The sequence below is a fragment of the Schistocerca cancellata genome, chromosome 6 (assembly GCF_023864275.1).
Source record: "Schistocerca cancellata isolate TAMUIC-IGC-003103 chromosome 6, iqSchCanc2.1, whole genome shotgun sequence".
Lineage (NCBI taxonomy): Eukaryota > Metazoa > Arthropoda > Insecta > Orthoptera > Acrididae > Schistocerca > Schistocerca cancellata.
In genome coordinates this window covers 589,319,068-589,340,568 of record NC_064631.1, presented here as the reverse complement: position 1 = coordinate 589,340,568, position 21,501 = coordinate 589,319,068, and the positions used below count along the sequence as shown (strand labels likewise).

Below are 21,501 nucleotides of genomic sequence, written 5' to 3'. Positions count from 1 at the left end.
TATAGCCTTCTGGTCTTTGAACAGGCCTTTTTGACTGTTATTAGGCTATATACTATTTATGGGTACAATGGGAATCATACAGCCAACCAGATGCACGTCAAATGTTTATTCAAACCTTTACCTAGGTTTCGACAGATATAAACCTCTCTCCCTCAGAAGAAGTAACAACACGTGTTACATACTGTGTGAAACGAGAAAGGAAGTAATAAGTCTTAGCAGTAAAACGATCTATGTAAATGCAATGGCTTTACCATGGCTTAGTCAACTGTGAATATGATCCATTTAAAATCTAAAGCTCTGTTACTTGTAGGATAGTACACAGTCTATGGTTAACTTTGCCTTTTTAAATCCATATCCTTTCTTCAGCTAGAATTAGTGAAAGTATTATGAGAAAGAAAGAATAAACATTCCCTTTTTGTAGGAGCCACAATCTGGTGGCCAAGGTCAATTCACGTTGCAAGTTACCACGCCCCTTAATGAAGACTCTGTCTCATTGATCGCGTAAGGTAAGGGTGGTGCGTTCAAACAGAATGAATTGATGGCGCAGGTTCACTGAAGGCGAACTTCAGTTGATAAAATGAATTTTGCGCTTCCCCGCTTGGAGATTGCGGAACTTTCTTCCAGTACTCAAGGTTGAAAGTACACATTTCTCTCCGGCCAGTTCTCAAAATGCGCCGAGATTGCAGTTCCTCTTAGAGACAATGGGAAAGAGGGGATGGAAGTTGGTCGCGGGAGGGGTACGGGAGCGCCATGTTTGTTGTCCGTGGTGAGCGCGGAGGCGGCCAGATACACTTCGCCTCCTCCGTCTTACGGCGCCAGTGTCACAGAACCATTCGCGTCTTTTGTCCGACGATTGCGGGCGGGGCGCGGGGGCCTGTGCCGGAGGAAGCTGCGTGCTGGGGGCAGGGGTGCGAAGGAAGAAGGGGGCAGGGGTGCGAGGGAAGAAGGGGGCAGGGGCGGCGGTCGCGGTCGCGTCTTCACTGTTCGCCGAATCAATGCGCCGGTGCGAACACAGCTGGTCGGGGCCGCCGACCTCCCGGCACTGTGCACTTTCCCCACCTCGTGCTGTTCCTCGGAGGCCTAGAGGCCCGCGGGCGTTTTACATGTCCGTCACTCACTGGAAATGTATTCATCTCGTTCTGTCTTCTTTATTGCGCTACTTGTTAGTGAAAGTAAGACTTACGAAAAATCAAGACGTTTCCACAGTTGGCTGATATAGGAAAAAAAATTATATGAAAAAACATTCTCTTGCTGTAGAAGATGTAATGTGATGGTTATGGACCACTCAAATAACAAGGTATTGCAGTTTACCACTTCCATTAATGAATGTACTGTCTCATTATCGACAATTTTCTCACATGACATACTGAAACCCATGGAGCAAGGCAGTCAGGTAAGCACAGTATATATTGGCTTCCGAAAACCACTTCACTCAGTACCAGACACACGCTTAAAACAGATATGGGCTATAATGGATAGAGAAGATAATAGATGTGGGGTCTCGGCTGAAATTTGTAACTGGATTGAGCATTTCCAACCAGAGAAGACATGGCATGTTGTCTCGGACGGAGAGTCATCGATAGATGTAGAATTAACTTCAGGAGTGCGCCAGGGTAGCGTGCTGTTCATGTTGTACAGGGTGACTCAGAAGTCTGTTACCATTTGAAGATGTGCAAATACACGGAATAATGTAGGTAGAGAGGTAAAAACTGACACACATGCCTGAAATGGCATGGCGTTTTACTGAAACGAAAAATGAGTGCAAAAACTGCCCGACAGATGGCGCTGGACAGCAACACTTCAGTGTTGCCGCATAAGGATTGCGTACACACTAAAGAGCCAAAGAAAATGGTACACCCGCCTAATATCGTGTAGCGCCCCCGCGAGCAAGCGGAAGTGCTGCAACACGACATGGCATTGACTGGACTAATGTCTGAAGTAGTTGTGGAGGCAACTGACACCATGGATTCTGCAGGTCTGTCCATAAATCCGTAAGAGTACGACGGAGAGAAGATCTCTTCGGAACAGCGCGTTGCAAGGCATCCCGGATATCCTCAATAATGTTCGTATTGTGGAGTTTGGTGGCCAACAGAAGTGTTTAAATTCAGAAGAGTGTTCGTGGAGTCACTATGGAAGTGTGGGGTGGCGCACTGTCCTGCTAGAATTGTCCAAGTCCGACGGAATGCACAATCGACGTGAATGGTTGCAGGTGATCAGACTGGATGCTTACGTACGAGTCACCTGTCAGACTCGTATCTAGACGTATCAGGGTTCCCATATCACTCCAACTGCACACGCCCAGAGCCTCCACCAGCTTGAAAAGTTCCCTACTGACAAGCAGGGTCCGTTGGATTCATGAGGTTGTCTCCGTACCCGTACACGTCCATCCACTCGATACAATTTAAAACGAGACTCGTCCGACGAGGCAACACGTTTCCAGTCATCAACAGTCCAATGTCGAGGTGCTGACGGGTCCAGGCGAGGCGTAAAGTTTCGTGTCGTGCGCTCATCAAGGGTACACGAATGGGCCTTCGGCTCCAAAACCCCATATCGATGACGTTTCGTTGAATGGTTCGCACGCTCACACTTGTTGATGGCCCAGTATTGAAATCTGCAACAATTTGCGGAAGGGTTCAACATTGTCACGTTGAACAATTCTCTTCAGTCGTCGTTGGTCCCGTTCTTGCAGGATCTTTTCCCGGCCGCAGCGATGTCGGAGATTCGATGTTTCACCGGATTCCTGTTATTTCTACAGCTACATCTATGAAAATTGTTATTTGACTTCTCGGATAAAATTAAAAAATACTTGTTTCAGTGTTTTATGGAAATTCAACCCGTAAGGGGACGACTTAGAATTAGAATTAGGGGATGAAAATTTTTATGAAAATGTTTCTTTATATTAAAACACTTTAAAATGTAAATCTCTGAAAAGTGGTATTTGACTTCTAAAGATGTATGTGTTAGGGGACGAAAGTTTTTATGGAAGTATAACAAAAAGAACACAAAAGGCAGATAGAAGTGCTCAAATTAAAAAGGGCTAAGGTAAGGATGCATTCTTTGTTCGGTACAGTTCAACATGCATTTAGAATAAGCAATAAAATAAACAAAAAGAAAGATCAAACGTGAGATTTAAATTCAAGATGAAAGGATATCAGCCAACGACACAGACATCCTCCGTGAAAGTTAGGAAGAATTACAGGCTGCTGAGTCCGGAAAATGTACTGACAGTAAACGAAAGAAAGGCAAAATTATTAATGTGGAGCATAAACTGAACTTAACATCAGAATTGGGGCGTCGTAATAGACGAGGTAAAGGAATTCATATGCCCCTAAAACTAAATAACGGTAAACGGACAAAGCAAGGAGGCACAAGACAAAGTCTCACGCAGCCAAAGAGAGCATTCCTTGCGAAGGAAAGACTGTTAGCATGAAGCACAGCCCTCAGTTAGAGGAACACAGAGTATTGTATGGAAGGGAATCGAGATCGTGCGAAAACACGAAAAGAACAGAATCGAGGTTTGAAATTTTTACCAGGACAATGGCACAAAGGCTGGCGATCAGGAACTTTGTGAAATATCATCTCCGTCTCTCAAGTGTCTCTGGGAATCTTGAAGGTCTCTTAACTTGTAGGTATAAGAGTATTTACTGTTTCTTGTCTTGTGTTTTTACCCAAACACCAGTTCGAAACGTGTTTTATTCTTATCTTTTACCGTACTCCTTGCATTCATTGTCGCTTAGCCTGTTCCAACTCTGCCCCATGGAGCGTAGTCGTTGGGGAGAACACGTCAGGTCGTTGGCAGGTGCAGCTGGGCTACCCGTCATGTAGGCCCACGGCACGCGTTCTGCGTAAGCGCGAGCAACTTGACCACTCCTGCCCGCAGCGCGAGGCCGGGACAGCAGGGCGGGCACTCCAGCTGCAACAGCTATTAGGCAGCACCTACATTATGTCGTGATAAATGGAGACTGAACTCAGCTCTCACTTTTCCAAACAGTCGTCTTAACCATTCGACCCGACTCAACAGGTCATTGTCACTGATGTTTGCTTCCAGTACACAGGCCAATGGGAAATTTTTTTTGACAAACTGTTTTTACTTTGATAGCTGATTTTTATATATTTTATGAGCTGAATCCAAATCTAACCTTGGTTTTTTGTATCACCCATAGTTTTCGAGCAATATGCTTTTTATTATATACTATAAAAATCCTACGCTATATGGTAAACGGGGAAATCAATGAAACGTTTTGTTACAGCATGGTTTGTATTTACAGTAAGCTACTTAAAACAATGATATGTGTTAATAGAGGTTTCACTTGTCAGCTGGAATTTGTATTTTCTTTCTTTTTTTTTAATTGGAAGCTTCTTGTGTAGCTTTTTCTACGATGAGTCGCTTACTGAACTTTTCGGTGAAGTGACCAACATGTTGGTGTTCCAGCGGCCTTGATAGCGTTTTTCCATCACTAAAGTGCGCGTCATTTATGACGGCGGCCGAGTTTAGGTTCGTTCTGCGCATCTGACGTCACAAAACACAGTCAGCCAATGAACAGAGAACGATGTTGCCAGAGCTCGATTGCAGTGCAGAGCACGGACGAGTGTCTTCACTTTTAGAAACGTTCAGTCATAAATAAAGTAATTGAACAAAAGCAATGTCTTGATAGCAGACTTTCTTTTATAGAAAGTTTGGAAAAAAGCATTCTTTATAGCAATTGCTCCATATTCTATTAATTAATTAATAAGCCCCCTAATTCAGGCGATAGCAAGGAAAGGTGTTTGTATCATTCTCACTAACCGCTTTTTCGCAATAAAGATCAACGGTAATTGTTTATTTCTTATTGTACTTCGACGAAACGTGAGTAATTCATAATCATACCAACTGTTCAAATGGCTCTGAGCACTATGGGACTCAACTGCTGTGGTCATAAGTCCCCTAGAACTTAGAACTACTTAAACCTAACTAACCTAAGGACATCACACACATCCATGCCCGAGGCAGGATTCGAACCTGCGACCGTAGCGGTCGTGCGGTTCCAGACTTAGCGCCTTTAACCGCTCGGCCACTCCGGCCGGCCATACCAACTGTGTTTGTCGGTATTTTGCGTGATGTTTTAAAGTCCTCTGGGGGATTCATTGAATGACGAGCTGTGTTAGCGTAATGGTTAAAGTGTATGGCTGCTAAGCGGTAGGTTCTGAGTTCAAACCTTGATCAGTGCTTAATACCTTCTTTATTTTAAAAACAATATTGAAGTGTCTTACTTCATGAATTTTATTCGTTTAAATGTAATTTTTTGAAGTTTCTAGTGGCAACTAAAATCGACCATACGGAAAGTATACGCTATGGACTTTTACCTCTGTAAACTCTTCAAAATTTCGTGCAATGGTTTACTACATCTAATGCTGCACAATAACTGCGTTGAACATCGAAACAAAATTAAGTCATTTATGGGGGGAAGGTATCAGTAAAGATGGTGTGTAAAAAAAAATGTTTGGGCCAAATAGTTTTTGTGAAATCGAATGTTAAAGTGTGTCAAAGCAGTCGAAACACCATGTGTCTGCACAGGCGAACAGTGCAATGATGACAAAATCGCGCACATCGCGGAATGCGGGGAGCACGTCTCTGTAGCAGCGAAAGGGTTAATGCGGCCGTGGTGGCTTTACTTCATAAACTGCGCGCTCCCCTCTAAACGTAAGTTTGCGAACTATACTACGGCGCTGCTCCTCTTGGCGCGTACAACTGGCAACGCAGCAATCTCCCGCGTCTGGGCGGGCATGCGCGAACCGCCAAGATAATAGAATTGAACTATAGTTTTGGATGAATCAATAAACCGCCTCCAATCTTCCTTTTTGTATTCAATACCAAACTCATTCATCAAACCGGGAATGTCTGAGCAGTACACTAAATCACCTTCTTGTTGAAAAAACTTGGTAAATTACTGCTCTCTCTTTCTATACATGTATATATATATATGTTGGTTCCAACTGCCCGTAAGTTCTTTTCTTTTAATCTAGAGCCAAGCAATTCAGCTTTTGTTTTCGTTAAGCCCAAATCCCTAACCAAATCGTTAAGCTCGGTAGGAGTAAACAATTTCGGCTCTAGACTTTCTGAATTGCAATGGAATTCATCATCATCCGGTTCATCTAAATCAGATTGTACATCAGAAAATATTTCTGTTGGAACAGAATTTAAATCATCTGGTAATTCAGGAACCGGCAAATCTACACCATGCCCTACTGGTCGGATAACGGACGGAAGGTTAGGGTAGCTTATTACCTTCTTGTTTTTCGAATTATGACCAGTAATATCAACACTACAAAAGTAGCAATAATCGGAATGATTTCTTGGCTCCCCCCATATCATAGGAACAGCAAATCTAAAGGCTTTTTTCTCCTTACTGGACCATTTTCTCAGATCTTCAACACACACATAACCTATCTTAAGCAGCGCCCAAGATTTATCGTGATCAACAAGTTTAAATCCAAACGATGATAGATAAACATTTTTCACAAAATCTGTAATGTTTCTTTGGTGTTTTTTAATCACAAATTCACCACAAATAAAGCAAACACTGTCAGCAGAGTTTTTACAACCACGATTAGGCATTGTGCTGAGCACATGCACAGGAAACGGGAAAGTGAGGTTAGGTTGACAGTAAACAAAACACCATCTGTTAACACAAAAACAGAATCGACTTTTTTTAGCCAGAAAATGTTTTTCAGCAGTCCTACCAACGTCATCTACATTCATTACACCTCCTATTTAAATTATTTTAACTACATAAAAGCTGTTAAATTCTTCAAAAAATCGCTTAATTTAATAAATTTAAAAGTAAAATGTGAAGAAATGGTAGGTGATGCAGTTTTTTAAGTAACATATTTGGATTTCCCACCCTAAGAAAATAAGAATAAGGTATTTTCAGCAAAAACATTTTCGATCGTTGGCCTGTGTTAATTGTCATCATTAAAACCAAAGGTTCTCCCATGGCTTTGGGAACAGTACAATTTGGGGAACGAATTTCATGGAGCTTATCCTGTCATCAGGACATATGACCAGTGAATCAGTTTAAGTTAAGTTAAATGACATGAATAAAATCAATGGGTATGAAATCTGGTAAATACAACTACGTCCAAAAACGCTGTCACAGAATATTCCTACATTCAGTGTTTTTCATCACTGAATAGATTTAATCGCATTTAACTGATTTCACCCCCCCCTCTCCCCCACTGAACCGATTCCTTCCATTTCCGTGAAATTAATACAATTAGTGGGTGTATTGTTTCAGAACATTGTAAAAACTGGATAACTTGTAAAGCATTTGACGAGTGAGGGTATCCCATAGTTGAATGCTTTCAAAACGGGACGTCTTGTGCAAAAACTTGAGATATATGGGAGGACTGGGAGTAAATTAGAACGTAAAGGCCGAGACTCCCGTGGCTGTTGTTCATGCAGGACAGCAGAATTGAGGACAAATGCGCAGTATTGTGATCATTGAGACCACAATGAAACAAATGTAATGTGTGCTGATCTTGTCTTCGGAATGTGATCAATCAGGATGGAACTCCGAACAGAGCTAAAGTGACGCTAGGGCGCTATCTCAACTAATTACTGCACACAGGACACAGATCCGATCATACAGAACGTCACATCAGTCAAAAGAATCACAGAAGAGTGTGTAGTGGTAAGCTGACGAACAGTGGAAACCGGGTAATGCATTAGGTCAGAAAAAATAAATTTATTATTAACAGTTACGAGAGCTCCTTGGTTTTATGCTCCTCTGGAGCATATACAATGAAGTGCCAAAGAAACTGGTATAGGCATACATATTCAAATAAAGAGAAGCAGAATATGGCGCTGCGGTCGGTAAGGCCTATATAAGACAGCAAGTGGCTGGCGCCGTTGTTACATCGGTTACTGCTGATACAATGGCAGGTTATCAAGATTTAAGTGGGTTTGAACGTGGTGTTGCAGTCGGTGCAAGAGCGATGGGACACAGCATCTCCGAGGTAGCGATGAAGTGAGGATTTTACAGTACGACCATTTCAGGAGTGTACCGCGAGTATCAGTACGGTAAAACATCAAATCTCCGACATCGCTGCAGCCGGAAAAAGATCCAACAAGAACGGGACCAACGACGACTGAAGAGAGTCGTTAAACGTGACAGAAGTCCAACTCTTCCGCAAATTGCTGCATATTTAAATGCTGGGTCATCAATAAGTGTCAGTGTGTAAACCATTCAACGAAACATCATCGATATGGGCTCTCGGAGCCGAAGGCCCACTCGTGTACCCTTGATCACTGCACGACACAAAGCTTTAAGCCTCGCCTGGGCACGTCAGCACCGACATTGGACTGTTGATGACTGGAAACATGCCGCCTGGTCGGACGAGTCTCGTTTCTAATTGTATCTAGCAGATGCATGTGTTCAGGTATGGAACAACCACATGAATCCATCGACCCTGTATGTCAGCAGGCGACTTCTCAAGCTGGTGTACGCTCTGTAATGGTGTAGTTGGAGTGATATGGGACCTGTGATACGTCTAGATATGACTTTGACAGGTGACATGTACGTAGGCATCCCGTCTGATTACCTGCATGCATTCATGCCCATTGTGCATTCCGACGGACATGGGTAATTCCAGCAGGAAAGTGCAACATACCACAAGTCCAGAATTGCTTCAGAGTGGCTCCAGGAACACTGTTCTGAACTTAAACACTTTCTCTGGCCACCAAACTCCCCAGACATGAACATCATTGAGCACAGCAACGTGCTGTTCGGAAGAGATCTCTACCCTCTTGTACTCTTACGAATTTATGGACAGCCCTGCAGGGTTCATGGTGTCTGTTTCCTCCAGCACTACTTCAGAAATTATTCCAGTCCATGCCACTTCGCGTTGCGGCACTTCTGCGTGCTCGCGGGGACCCAACACGATATTAGGCAGGTGAATCAGTTTCTTTGGCTCCTCAGTGTATATTTCCGTACCAGTGAAAATGCCAAGTTTCACTATCTAAGACCCCTACATATATGGTTTGGAAAGCATTTGCATGAACTTTAGAACTCCCTTTGCCAATAGAGCAGGCTGCTCTGTGAAACATACTCCACCATCATCCACTTTAACATTTGGGACAAAAAAGATGGTTCAAATGGCTCTGAGCACTATGGGACTTAACATCTCAGGTCATCAGTCCCCTAGAACGTAGAACTACTTAAACCTAACTAACCTAAGGACATCACACACATCCATGACCGAGGCAGGATTTGAACCTACGACCGTAGCGATCGTGCGGTTCCAGACTGTAGCGCCTAGAACCGCTCCGCCATCCCGGCCGGCCTTAATTCTGGCAACAGTTAAAAGCTGTAACCATTCGATTCCCAACAACTTCAAGGCAATGAGTCACAGGTGATGTACCATGGCATGACTCCGATTCGTTCAAGTGTTTCAGCTAGTTTTTCAATTAATATTAAGTAAACAGCACAATCCTCTTACAGTCACTCATACCTGTTCGTACACTCTAGAGAAGGAGAAAAAGCCGGAAAGGGCTTGTCGCTGGTTTTTGCAGCAATCAGCTGGAAGCTAGTTCGCGATTTCCGGAGCCGTGCCCGCCTTAAGCGGCTGTGACACTTGCCTATCTGCCGCGGCTGGCAGCTCCAGCGCCGTGCTCTGTCGCTCGCCCTACCCGGATAAAAAAAAAAAAATCACAATCTGACGGAGGGATAAATCAGGCGGGCTTGTTTATCATTCCTGTTGCGTCAGATGACAAATTGTCGCGATGCGCAAACAGTGGCGCCACAAAACAACGAAAATTAATCAGCACTGCGGCGCGCTGTGATTTACGCGGGTCGCGCACAGTATTAGCGTGAAAGGAGGTTGTGGCAGCGAAGAGCGACTCACTGTCGCACTGTACATCCGCTGAAAGCTTGTTACTATCGAAAAACAGCCCTGCATGCAATAAAACACCTCTATCTATTACATCATATTAATTCATATATGGGAGGGGTGCGGGGGGAAGATGGTAATGCTCGCCGCGTCCGTGGTATTTTCAATAAAGCCCCCCCTGTCTCATTCTAAATGGCGAGTACCTCAGCAAGCTCAGCCTTCGTTTGGATGCCACGGGCTTGGCGAACCCGGGTTTCCTGAGCTGGGGGCTGGTTAGCGTCGCCAGTCCACTGTCACCGTAAGCGCTGGGCATGTTTCAGTGAACACCGTGCAATGCGGTGGCGGAACGTTGTGTCTCATGGGACCGGGGATTTTGGCTAAATCGTCCAGATCATGAGGACGGTGACAACCTCTACATAAATCCCCTCCCTCAACCTCAAGGTATGCTCTCGTCAGACGCATGGCTGCTGAGGCGGAACAGTCGATATGCGCAATCTCTGAGGAATCTGCCGCACTTCAGTTACACAGGTTGGGGCAGAGCAACTTGCTTATTTGAATTTCAGGCCCTGGAGCGACGGTTGCTCCGAGGATAAGGTAGGCACATTAGAGCGACAGGGCGGAGTGAAAAGTCATAATTCCGATTTGTTTAGTTAGCACCACGCAGCGGACGAAGGTAAAGCCAATGTTCTCTGTCGGGACACACTTTTCTAACGGTTGCTCAGTCACCGCCATGTAACGAACATTGTATACCCATTTCAATATTACTCCCCGTGGTCGTGTTCCTGGCCGGCAATCGATTGTTTCATGGGTAAACAACTTTGATGATCTGAAAAAAATAGAATCTGGGTTTCCACGAATAGCAAGGTAACACAAAACACTGACATGATAAGACTTTCTGATCTGAGATTCACTCAGCACTTCATCTGCAAACATGATCCTACTGGTGCGTTGTCTGTTCGTTCTGTGAGGCAAAGCCTTCATGATGTACTAAAATTTCATCCCTGCAAATTAGCTGTGGTACAGGAACTAATAATAATAATGTCATTGTAGCACACCAGCGCGATGCAAATCTTTCAAGTGGACGCCACTTCGGCGAAGTGCGTGTCCGTCAGCCAACGGCACCCGGATTTCCTGGGATGCTCACCCATCCAAGTATTCACCGAGAGTTGCATAACTTCGGTGATCGGGCGGGAATCGGTGTTACCAACGCGACAAGGTCGTTGGTGTACAGGAACTTAATCCACGCGGTTTTGTTTCTCGACATACTCCATGTGAGGCGCTTCTTGTCATGCCTCACAACCCATTTGTTTTCTTCAGTGATGAGACTCAGTTCCATCTTTCGGGATCTGTAAATAAGCATATCATGAACTATTGGAGCCATGATACCACCAGACAGCTTCGTCATCGTCCGCTACATTCCCAACGCGTAACTGTTTGGTGTGCACTATCGCGAGTTGGAATAAGTGGTCCATGGTTCTTGAAGAAAACGAACGGGTAGTGTCGAGGACTCCTGACTGCCGTTATGCCAACATGCTTCAGGAGTTTTTCCTGCCAACACTCAATGAGATGGACATGGGAGATGTACGGTTTCAGCAGGACGATGCGACGGCATACACAGCGCTTGGGTCAATGGCTGTTTTACGGTATCACTTACCAGGACGGATCTCGTTTAAGGGCGGTCTGCACTTATTTAGCCCCTCCCCCCTCACTATTGTTTATGGGGCTGTCGAAAATCACTTGTTTACAACGATCGTCCTTGACTCTCGCATACCTGATGAACGACATTCGTCAAGCTGTCGCCAACATTCCCGTCGATACGCTGGGAAGAGCTCAACGAAACTTCCGAGATCGATGAGCGGAGTGTATTGAGAATAAGGGACGCCCTCTGCCCAATATTTTTAAAACTATGTAAACATAAAATCTAATCGTTGTTCTTCATACTGTCCTTAGAATTAAATGCATATCTGCTTTACGTTTTTTTGTAATTGAGTTTGTAAGTATGCAAGATGTTCTGTCCCTGTATAATGCTTACTCGCGCATGCTGAGCGCTCTGGGTTGACCGTTGTTCCCCTAAGCTGCTCAAGGGACCGAGATAGAACCCACGAACTTATCCTATCAACCACCACTGGTGGATATCAACGCCCAACTAACAAGAGGGCTCGTGTAGCCTGTCTTTCTGACACAAGGATTATTCAAAGTACTTTCATTTATAGTCATAGCACGTATGCTTGCTAAATAGTTAAAACGATGGAGGGTAGCTTTGGGAAAGTAACACCGATCTGCATTCAAAAAAAGATTTAGAGATTATTGCTGGCACTTTGAAATCAGTCAAACGACTTAGAAAAGGGACACCGTTGGTTGAAATTTCCCAGCAAGCAACGAAACTCCAGACAGCTAAATGGCTCGAGGAGTTCGCAGTCGAAACGGAAACACTTTGTACCACAGCAGAGGTGTGTCATGTAGAGATTCCCAAAGAGGAACTGAAAGATGAGTGGCATCAAGAATCTGTCACTGAAATGACAAATATAATGAAACGGTTAGATGGCGAACTGATCAAATCAGACTCCTTTATTCGTATATTCAGTATCACAATACATACCGAGCACATCAAAGCAGGTTTCCTTTGCTTTAATTTGGGGCCTTACCTCCCCATCTCAAGAGGCAGTATTAAATGCCAACGCTTGGAGCACACCACTCTAGCGTGTAAGCTCGTGGCAATTGTGGTAAAGCCGCCCAAGAAAGCATCATTTGTTTATTTCCCCTGAGGTGTGTTAATTGCTCTAGGGATCACGCTGTCTGGAGTATACGCTGCAGCGTCTACCTTGAAGAAACTAAGATATAGGGAGCTCAAAACAAAGAGGCGTATCCTGCATAGAGAGGCCAAAAAGATCTATATCGGCATGCAGCCTTCCACGTTCGCCACGTCATTCGCTTCAGCTCTTAAAAAGTCTACTGCGAATACCAATGGCTCTACATAAATGGAGGTTGGTAGTGCCAGCACAGCTCTTAAAAAGTCTACTGCGAAAACCAATGGCTCTACATAAATTGAGGTTGGTAGTGCCAGCACTACTAATTGCGTTTGTCATTGCAGTTGTAAAGGTGCTGTTATTCCAGAGCCCCAACTTCAGAAAAGACCATGGAAGTCAACAGTGAAGTGCTTCCGGCACCTCAAAAGGCAGACTCCAGTAAATAGCTCAACGTTTCCATTACCACTATCGCGGTCATTCCCACAAAGCCTCCTCTCACAAACAAAATCACATGGGACGCATCAACCACGGAAGAAGACTGGACGTAAACCATCAGACCTTGTGCACCTCATTATGTCTGACGGTTCTAACGAATCGGTATATGAACTATGCTTAGAACAACCATCTAGCCCTCAGACTAAGTCTCCATATGTTCTGGATCCCCACCCTGCCAGAAAGACATGGTGAAAGAAAAACCGCTCCAATAAATAATACCCAGACGACAGCGGAACATCAAAGGGTTCTCGGCACTTGTAGAGGAACTGAAATTCCTTGTGCAAGACGCCTCCTGTGTTTGTGTTTACAAGTCTTCTGTGCTATGGGGCTATACCTTCCACCGCAATGATGACCTGACTGGGGGAACAGCTATGGGAAGTGCAGCTGTGTCTGTCAATAACACACAGCACTCCTCCGCTCTTTCGCTGGTTACTGACCTGCAAGCAGTTGCGGTTGACCTTCATGTACATCTTCATCTTCTGCACTTTATTTACCACCACAGGAAGTGGTAGATTCTGAGGCTGTCACATATCTTATAGAGCAACTCCCTGACTGCTTCTCCGACTGGGAGACTTCAGTGCCCATCATGTATTATAGAGCTCACACTCTGCTTGTCCCAGTGATCAAATGTTAGGGAACCTCATCATGTCTCATGAGACGTGCATCCTCATCGTGGGCAACCCCACTCATTTCAACGCTGCTACTGGGTAATCCTCAGCCATCGATCTCTCTTTCTACTCCCCAACCTTGGCAGCTTCGGCTCAGTGGAAAGTTACCGATGACCTTCATTCTAGTGAGCACTTCCCAACTCTGAATTTATCTACCAGACGGAGCAATCCTTGAAAGGAAGATGCCCGGGTGTATGCTTAGCAGAGCTAATTGGACGCTGTTCCGCCAGCTGTTTGAACACAGAGACAGTGCCCAGGAATAGATGGATCATATCACACGAGCGAGCCACTATGCTGCCGACTTATCCATCCCGAAATCCTCAACTCATCTTAGAAGGCAGCCTGTCGAGTAGTGACACATAATCGTAGAGAGCAATAAAAGGTCATGCCAAGCGTTCCTGGACTCTGTCCATCGCTCTACTTTCCCTACGAAGGCATGGGAAACCATCAGGGGGATTTCTGTAAACGCAGAGAACACTCACAGGCATGGCTCAAACAGACAGCATTTTGCGACAGCTACTGCCACTGTCGTCCAGGACCCAGCATTCCACCACTACCGTGCAACCCTGGAGACGAATGAGTTGGACTTCGGATCCAACAATTCTGAATCATACTACTGCCTTTTCCCCATGTTGGATTTGGATTCGACACTGTCTGATACTGCGCGCAGTCACGACCAAATTGTGTTAACGAGCTATGTAGGAAACAACTAGGAGTGAGTGATCAACCGTCGACTGGTCTTCATGTTAGAGACCAGGCTCCTACTTATGTGCTCTCAATGAGGGTTCATGGGATATCCGCCCATTGTCGAAACAAAGCCCTGCTAGAGGCTACTATCCAACAGGTTTTCCCGTAAATAGCATTGTATAGGGATAGCTTTTTACATCAATAAGGCGTACGACATTACTTGCAGGCACAATATTCTCGGAGAACTCCAACAATGGGTCTTTTGTGGCATCTTCCCATATTAATTCGGGTCTTCTAGTTGCAATGCTTTTTTCAGTACCAAGTTGGTGACGGGCTGTCAGATAGTTTTGAGCAGGAGAATTGTGTTCCCCAGGGAAGTTTTTTCAGTGTTGTTCTGGTTTCCATAGCCATTAACAGTGTAACGTCGACTGTAAGGAGCCCTTTGCAATGCTCCTTATTTATGGACGATTTTGTAGATTGCTGTTCCTCCCCCAACATTGCAATAGCGACTCACCAGTTTCAACTTGCAGTGAAGAGGTTGGAGGAGTGGGCAGGTTTTACATTTCCGCACATAAGTGTATGTGTGTTAATTTTAATCGTTCTCGTCGTATTTTTAATTTACCTGACTCGCGCATGAGGAACACCATTTTAGATTTTAAGGACGCGGTGAGGCTTTTGGGGCTCTAAACTGTCGTGGTTACCACGACTAAAGCTCCTAAAGGCAACGACCAAAAAGTACTTAACGTCTTGAAGTGTCTTGGCCGCAGGTCTTGTGTAGCGGAAAATTTTATAGGGCTTTCGTGCGATCACGGCTAGAGTATGGGTGCACAGTGTACGGATTAGCAATACTTTCTTCCCATGAAGATCACTGGTGCTGTACACCATGAGGGGATCAGTCTAGCGAAGAGTGCTTACAGGACCAGCTCCACGTACAGTCTCTGTGCTGAGGCTTGGGGAGCCGCCACTCATCATTCGGCAGCAACTCCTGGTGGTGCATGAAGCATCTAAGATCCTCGTTGCACCCTAATCACCAGCGTGCCAAAACGTTGCTTGTCGATCTGTGGAACACCTTTCCTCCAATCGTCGACGAGGAAAAGGGCCTTTTGGAATCCGCGTGAAGCATGTGCTGGAGTCACTTGGAGCGAGGGAAGTACAAACCCAAACCCAGTGTTTGAATCAACTGCAACTCTGGTTACTTCAGAGGCCCGGAATAATTTTAGATTTAATGCAGTGCAGGAAAGGCTGCACTCCTGCATCTTTTCTAAAAACAGATATTTTACATTTCGAATGAGCACCACAACTGTATAGCTGTTCCCGCGGATGGGTCTAGACGGGGGAAGTCCATGGTTGCTCTGTTGTTTCTCCCGAACGCGTCCTCAGATCCGTTTGCTTTAAGAGTTCACGGTCTTCGCTGCAGAATTAGACGCGAACTTGAGGACTTTGGAGCAGATGAGATATGCTGTGACAGCTAAATGCCTCGTCTGTTCCGACTTCGCGAGTGCCCTTAACTCTCTGGAACAGTTGCGCCCAGCAAGTTGTACAGGCTACGCAGTATACACTTTTCGACCTACAAAGACTGGGAAGAATGGGAAAGGAGGTGTCTTTCTGCTGGTTGCCAGGACACATGGGTATGAAGTGAAATGAAATGGCGGGTGTAGGTGCCAAGGGGACATGCTACGATAACCAGATAGTTCAGTGTGCCGTGCCCCTACTCACTATCATATCACAGTTAAGGTACAGAGTCAGGCGTAGGTGGGACGAAGAAAGGCTGGAAGTGATAAGGAAGTAAGCTGCATCTTGTAAAGTCAACAACCCGGCCTGGCGTACCTCCTTCCAGCCACGCACTGGGGGTGATGCCTTTCTTAATCGTTTTAACAAAGGACACACCCCTATGACGCATGGCTCCCTACTCCGGCTAGAGGACCCTCCAATGTGTGGCGCTTGTGACATACGGATCACGGTGTACTACATTTTAGTAGACTGTGTTTCATCTGCAGACAACAGCGAAGCAGCAGATTCACCGACAGATTTGACCTCTATTTTGGCTAGCTGAATGTGGTACGCCTTTAAAGATCTTATGAAATGTCCAACTTCTTCTCTAAGATTTTGGGGAGAAGCTTTTAATATGTTATCAAGACGGCTGGCTCATCCACGTTTTCATAAGTGATCGGCCAGTCACTTTTCCCAGTGTAATTATTTTCGCTTTGCTCTTATATTTCTTGAATTCCCATTGCCAGTTTTAGAACATCTGACAATTCTTACATCACGTTACAGAACATAGGATAGTATGGTTGTGAGGGTGACTATGAGTGAGATGGGAAGGAAGTAAGTGCAGTCGTGTAAGACTTACTCTTACCTGTTTTACATTACGAATATCAGTAGGAACGAATGCAATTTAGTAAAGGCGATGCGCCGTTGAGCGCCCATAAATACCCCCCCCCCCCCAAAAAAAAAAAAAAAATCCGATCTGACACATATCTGGATGTATGATTCGTGACATCATCTACAGGAATGAAAATAGCGCGAAAGTATTAAAGAAATGCCAAAAAAAATTCAAATGGTGTATGTTGTTGAATGACAGTTGCTATACACTGCGAAGAGTCATGCCCCAATAATACCGGGAACCGACGTTCCTGTACGAGTGAGGGACATATTACATCCACCATGATATATGTAGCGCAATAAGAGAAACTCGGGCGCATCCAGAGACTGTACCGTGTGTCGAGGAGAGTAGACACTGACATAGTCTCACATTATCAGGTTTTAGGCCTGGTACAATGGCAACGTAAAAAAAAAGGTTTATGTTCTTCTGTGTGCAATCACAAATGTGAAATTATTACCTAACACCGTGAAATGAGGAACGAAGGTTATGGAATAACATGACGTCAACGCTGTGGTCACTATGGACAATGTTGGCTAACGATGTCGTAAAAATTAGCCCGCGTCCTTTTAGAGAGAAACATTCTGTAGTTCGCCTGAAATAATTTAGGGAAACAATAGGAAGGCTGAGTCACGATGGCTCTGGTGATTTCTCAATGCCGTGGCTGCTTATAACTGTATTAGTAGACCCACTTCAGCCGTATAATATACTAATTTTTAACTGCAGACCTGGTTTCGGAATCCCATCGCCGGCCGGAGTGGCCCTGCGATTCTAGGCGCTACAGTCTGGAGCCGAGCGACCGCTACGGTCGCAGGTTCGAATCCTGCCTCGGGCATGGATGTGTGTGATGTCCTTAGGTTAGTTAGGTTTAATTAGTTCTAAGTTCTAGGCGACTGATGACCTCAGAAGTTAAGTCGCATAGTGCTCAGAGCCATTTGAACCAATCCCATCAAATTTTCAACTGGTCTTACGTAAATTGGAAGCATATATCTGCAGTAATTTAAATACAAGAGGAAGTAAGCGCATTGATTATATGGCCGATGCTGTTACCAAGTACACATGACATTGGAGGAACATGAAAATTAACTAGTCAACTTACTTCTACGACACTGCGGCGGTGAAATAAATCGCAGCTGAACAGTAACGCTCCTGCCATATTTGCTTGTGGTACATCCGACGCCAGTTTCGTTCCTGACCAAGTCTCTACATTAAGAAGGACTGACTGGGTTCTGGTTGCTTGAGAGTCTCAAGTACACATGCAGATCTATTCTGATAGTCAATAAACACGCATTTTCTATCCGAGTAGCCATATGGAGCTGTAATATCAAGGCATTCTGGAAGTCAAGAAACACAGCTTAAGTCTGAACACCACTAACTACAGCTTTCTGGAGCTTATGAACGAAAGGGCAGGCTGAGTTTAAAATAATCAGTGCTTGCGAAATACATGTTATGTCCAATAAAACGAGCTAGTTAGCCCGCGAAAGTCTCATCTGTTCTGCCAGCCCCAAAAAAGAGTGGAACGCCCTGCGTCGTTTTCCTGCCACGTGAGCTTCTCTGTTTTCCAGCAGCCCTCGACGCACTGCTGCTAAAATTGAGGCCAACAGCCCCCCCATCCCCACCCCACCCCCACCCCACCACCACCACCACCACCACCACCACCACCACCACCTAACACGTGCAAGATACGGAAGAACAGGTATCCCATGAGACTCAATGTCGTTTCCGACTTTCCACCGTCGACAGTGTGGGTCCACGAATGTAGCGTCACATTACACAAACGGGGAAGGAGCTACAATGACTTCGGATACGTCTGACGAGAAACTTGCTTCTAGTTATCTAAAACTGAATGCTGAGAGAGGGAGCCAGATAAACGCGACTTAAAGGTAATGAGCGTCACTCACCTTTACATCTGCGTGACGCCGCTCCTCGACCTGCCAATGAAGTGTTTCATGAGGGGTGCCTTGCAGGGTGCAGGAGGGGCGAAGCAGCGAGAACGCGGGCACTTCTTCTCGTAACTCGGAGGCGCCGTTCCGAAGAGAAGGCGGCCGTGCTCCCGCAATCACACTTAAGAGAGCTGCGTCGCCTCGCGCTGCGCTGCGCGACGCCCGCAGACTGCAGGCGACAGATACGAGGCCCGCCGACCATAGCCTTCCGGCGCGGACGCTGTTGCAATCTGGGCAGATCCGGTGTCCGAAGCGCCACGGGACCTCACAGCCTCTGTGCGACTGCGCTCCTGCTGCTCCGCACCTCCACACCCCTTCTCGCTTCTTTTAATTCAGCATTTGCCTCTTGTATTCAGGTACACCGGTAATCTTCCCTTCACACTATTTTCAGTCAATGGTGACTGGAATACATCCTACGAAAATTTAAATGTAACAGTGGTGCAATACCTGGGGGGAAGGGGGGGGGGAGGAGGTTTATCCACAACTTGTACGTTAATCACACTGAAGTTATAAAAAAAATGGTTCAAATGGCTCTGAGCACTATCCGACTTAACTTCTAAGGTCATCAGTCGCCTAGAACTTAGAACTAATTAAACCAAACTAACCTAAGGACATCACACACATCCATGCCCGAGGCAGGATTCGAACCTGCGACCGTAGCGGTCGCTCGGTTCCAGACTGTAGCGCCTAGAACCGCACGGCCACTCCGGCCGGCAGACTGAAGTTATAACAGAAGGAAATGAGATAGTGTTGAAACCTATACCCCACGCTATTCGATCTGCACGCTGAGCAAGCAGTACAAGCAACGAAAGGCAAATTTCGAAACGGATTTAAATTTCATGGAGAAGAAATGAAAACTCTGACATATTCCGAGGACACTGTACGAGGGGCGTTCAGTAAATAATGCACGTTGATTTTATTAAGGATTCCAATACACCATATTATTCCCCACTCTTTTGGCTAGAAAGCCCTATTCTTCAACATAGTCTTCGTCCAGTGCGACGGCCTTACATCACCTTATTGGGAGGCCCAGTATGGCCGCATGTTACCACTGTGCTGGTCGAAGTCGGCGCCAACGCCTTGCTGCAGAAGTTTCACTGGGAAGCCATTATACATCCTCCACAAAGTCCCGAACTCTCACCACGTGACTTCTATATTTTTGGAGCCCTGAAGAAAGACATTCGCGGCCGTCGTTTTGCTTTGGACGAAGAGGTGCCCGCCTGCGTACGATCACGGTTCCGTAGACAACCGCAAACATTTTTCCATGAAGGCATTGACCGTTTTGTCCCACAGTGGGAGGAATGTCTTAACAATTACGGCGATTACTTTTAAAATAATAAACAGTCCATTTTTTTCCATCTGTATCGCTTTTATCTGACTGCCCCTTACACGCGTTTCTACAACTGTGGATTCTAGTTCTCGCCATTCCTGCTTCGCCAATGCCTATCCCATTTTTTAGACGACTGTATTGCCTTCCGGTTCCTTCATTTGCTGCATTTTTATTATTTCTTCTTTCGTTAGTTAAGTTCAATAACGTCTATGTACTACTAGGCTTTCCTTATAACGTCTATGTACTACTAGGCTTTCCTTATTACCTATTTGATTCTCTGCTGCCATTACCGAGCGAGGTGGCGCAATGGTTAGCACACTGGACTCGCATTCGGAAGAACGACGGTTCAAACCCGCGTCCGACCATCCTGATTTAGGCTTTCCATTATTTCCCTAAAGCACTCCAGGCAAATGCCGGGATAGTTCCTTTAAAAGGGCACGGCCGATTTCCTTCCCCATCCTTCTCTAATCTGACGCGACCGATGACCTCGCTGCTTGGTCCCCTCCTCCAAAACCCACCAACTAACCATGGTTATCCATTAGTTTTCTAATGCATTCTCTTCCCCTGTTTCAGTGGAACGTTGCCTAATGCCCCATCCAGAACTCGCAATAACCTCTGTTTTTTGGATTATTTAGATCCCATGACCTTCATTTCGTACTAGTTGGCAATTTCTTAAGTTTTAACTGACAGTTCATAACGAATAATTCTTTATCAATGTCCACATCTCCACCTGGAAATGTTTTACAGTTTAAGATCTGGTTTCAGTATCTCTGTATCACGATTACATTGCCGCTCTGAAGTCATCTAGTACCCCCAGGTCTCTTCGACGTATACAACCTTCTTTCATGAGGCCTAAACCAAGTGTTAACAATCATTTAATTAGGCTCTGTTCAAAATCCTACCAAGTGGGGCTGGCTCTGAGCACTATGGTCATCAGTCCCCTAGAACTTAGAACTACTTAAACCTAACTAACCTAAGGACAGCACACAACAACCAGCCATCACGAGGCAGAGAAAATCCCTGACCCCGCCGGGAATCGAATCCGGGAACCCGGGCGTGGGAAGCGAGAACGCTACCGCACGACCACGAGATGCGGGCGACCAAGTGGGGTCCTCATCAATTCCTCCACACCAGTCCATATTCTGCTGCTATTTTTCCGTCTAGTCCTTTTCTACTACCGAAATTCAGTCCGCCATCACGAAATAATTTTCCTCGCCCTTAGCTATCAGAATTATTTCTTTTATCTCATCACACATTCTTTGAAGCATATTAATTTGTACTACTGTGGTGGACGTTGGCTTCGTGTCTATCTTGGCTACGATAATGTGTTCACTATGCTGTTCATAGTACCCTATTTGATGTTGTATTTATAACCCTGAATTGA

General features: G+C 45.3%; 1 protein-coding gene across 3 annotated transcripts in view; it reads right to left on the bottom strand.

Moving 5' to 3' along the window:
- Positions 1-18,930, bottom strand: part of LOC126191061 (centrosome-associated protein CEP250-like) — a 462,550-nt gene extending 443,620 nt beyond the window's left edge. For all 3 annotated transcript variants that reach the window (XM_049931777.1, XM_049931775.1, XM_049931778.1), the window contains exon 1: positions 18,746-18,930. The gene's annotated coding sequence lies outside the window, so the exon portion shown is untranslated. The remainder of the gene's footprint in view (positions 1-18,745) is intronic.
- Positions 18,931-21,501: the final 2,571 nt, after the last annotated feature.